Source organism: Triticum dicoccoides, chromosome 5A, assembly GCF_002162155.2.
Source record: "Triticum dicoccoides isolate Atlit2015 ecotype Zavitan chromosome 5A, WEW_v2.0, whole genome shotgun sequence".
NCBI lineage: Eukaryota > Viridiplantae > Streptophyta > Magnoliopsida > Poales > Poaceae > Triticum > Triticum dicoccoides.
Window position 1 is genome coordinate 669,789,046 of NC_041388.1, and position 3,167 is coordinate 669,792,212.

The following is a 3,167-nucleotide window of genomic DNA, read 5'->3' on the forward strand; positions in this document are numbered from 1 at the left end:
GGAGACATCTCGACGGCGCGGCGGCCATCGGCGAGGCAGGCGACGGCGGCCGCGGCTGGGTTTTTTTTTTGGCTGGTGGTAGCGGCGTGGTGCCGTACAGACTGGCAGATTGCCTCGTCGCGGCCCAAACGAGAGAACACGACACGGTCTATGACTATGCGGGCCGCAATTTTCCATCAGGTAGGGACTGTCGGTATTGCCGGCCCAGTAGACGATGGGTTTGGTTGCTGGGTTATCCCACCTAGTTTCAAAAAGCCCTGAAAGAAACTAGTTTAAAAAAAATCCATTTTGACTGGATGCCAGTGTTTTGTTCGTGGGAGAACAGGGATAATATTCCTCCAAAACGAGGCTCCACCGGGAAAACCTCACTAAATTTGAGAAGAAAGAATGAAAAAATGCAGCACATGTATGTAACATAAATTTACTACGATTCAATAATTTTAGAGTTTATTTCGATGTGAATGGATTAAAAACATTAAATGATGCCTTTTGATAAAAAAAGATTCATTGGAGCAAAAGAAACCATGAGGTCTTTTGATCAAAGAAAAATTCCATTCACGTCAAAAGAAACAGGAAGGGCATGTTATGTTCTACTAATAGTGGTATATGGGCTAATTTATAGCCCAATTTGAATTTAATACATTTCAAAACGAAATCTATCTTTTTGTGTTCTTGAGCTGCAAATCAAGTTTAAACCTGGTATAATTGTAAAAGAATCTGCTATGTACATGTTTTTTTGCGAGAAAACTTTTGATCTAATCATCATCGATAATGGCGATACAACGAACACCAGAAAAATAACAAAAATTACATCCAAAATTCGTAGACCACCTAGTAGCAACTAAAGTACTAAAGTGAGCCGAAGGCCCACCACCGTCATTGCCGTACCCTCATCAGAGTCGGGGAAAACTTGTTATGGTAGACAGTTGGGAAGCCGTTGTGCTAATGCCCAACATATCTAACGTACCAGAACATCAACCGTCGCCCCGATGAATAGAAGCGTAGATCGGAAGGATCTAACCTGTAGACACATAAACGCGGGCGAGTGAGAAATAGATTTGAGCAGATCCATCAAAGACAACCACTGGCCGAATCCCGCAAGATCTATCGGAGACACACCTCCGCGTGCCCTTCGACGATGCTAGGCGCACCACCGGAACAACGGCTAGGCGGGGAGAACCTTATTGCATCTTCACGGAGCCGTCGTCATCTCATCTTCTTGAGCAGGACACACCAAACTAAAAAAACATTTTAAATCGAAACCCTCCCACTGGCAAGGTCCAGGATCCATCGCGCCACTGGCGGACCTCCCCAGTGGGCAGGGTATGGCAGCCGCCATACCTTACTTCTGGGTAAAAAAAAAAAATACATATGCATCTATCGATCGATACTTGAATGAATTGCTTGACTCGTTTGACCGCACCCAGGGCTGGCCAGCCTGGCTTGACGGGCCGACGTGACGCATCCAGCTGTTGGGCACTTGGGCTAGTAACAACCGGTCGAGATCGATCCAGCGCCCACGCACACGAGACACGACGCCCAGCCGCGACGCAACCCTAAGCAGCTAGCGCGGCGGCGGCGGCTGGCCAGGTCGTGAGGACGAGGAGGGTCGTGGGCGACCGACGACGGGGTAGCCGACGGCCGGACGGCAACGGCTGGCTGGGGGCTTAGAGGGCGGCGGCAGCAAGCTCCAGCGGCAGCAGAAAGCAGCGGCTCCAGCGGGCGACGATAGTTGAGGATTTTGCTGGTAATCTCTCAGGGTCCGAAACTCTGAACCACTCCTCTGCTCTGAACTATTTGCAGCCACTATCACTTTGTTTATACAATTATATTTTTCATTCATGCTAGTGTACGCACAAGTTTTTTGTTTTTAGATGATTATACATACAAGCTAATAAGATGCCCAGCCGGCGCAGTTCTGTGACTTCTGTCCATAAGATGGAAAAGAAGGGGAAAGAACCAGCAAATGCAAAGGAAAGAGGAGGAAGAGGTATATTTATCATGTCCGCTTGGTAAAATTAAGGAAGATGTGTTACATTGAGTGATAAATCTTCAAAAGATTGCTCTTGTTAAAATTAAGGAAGATTTTCAGAAAAAGGGTAGGGCACTGCCATTGCCTGGATCTTCTAGACGCCATTATAAGCATTATCGGTATGTTTTAGGTTGTTTTTCTATTGAAACATTATACATTTTTATTGTATTTGGTTATTCATTTGTAGTATGCATTGTTAGTGTGTATTGACTCCTTTGATTCGCATCAAAAAAAATCTTAGTGAGACTTCGCCCCATCTTAAAAAAAATTCGTGGTCCGCCTCTGTATCGCGCCACATGGCCCCAAGGCCACAGGAGATGAGGCAGATTAGCGCCGTCGTCGACAGGGGGCAAGAACCCTAGCCACATGTTTAGTTGAGACGGACGAATGATAAGTGGTATAGTTGCGGCGGTTTAGATTAGCCACATGTTTAGTTAGGTGGTATAGTTGCGGCGGTTTTTCAAGTAAAACCGAGGCACGGCACCACCGGTTTCGTACGAGCGAGACGCTAATCTGGCGGCCACGAGCACACGGCATAGGATAGGGCCTCGAGTTCACCACGCCACCCCTACGCGGCTACGCTGTCGAGACTCGAGACTGATTCCGATTCCCGTTGTTGTGGATCACACGTCTTTCCGGTTTCAGCAAACGAGTTAAAGCCATTATTACCGATGTTGGGCTCCCCTCGTGGAAATGGGAACCGCGGGAAGTTTCCGCGAAAGCCTCCGGCCCGGCGTGTGCGGTGGATACGCGATGCTGGAGCAATTTCTGGCAAGTTTACCCACGGGCCGGCGAATCCGGCCAGGTCTTGTCCTCGTTTCGGTCCGGCCCACGCGCCATCGACCTCCCCTATGCACGCTTTTTTTTTTCCTCTCAAGAACTCGCACGCAGGCAGCTATAGGCCGAGTTCTTTTGAGCAGATTATGAAGAATCTTGGTCTAAAAAATCCTGAACTTTCAAAATTTCAACCGGATTCTCCAGAATCCTAGTGCAATCCCAAAATCCCAAAATACCTGATTTCTCCCACAATCTCTGGATTCTGGCAAGTCCCACCAAAAAAAAAAAACGTTTCAAAGTATAGTTGTACCCCTATTGTATTACGTATTTACGATCAAAATGCCACCCCGCAGTCCAG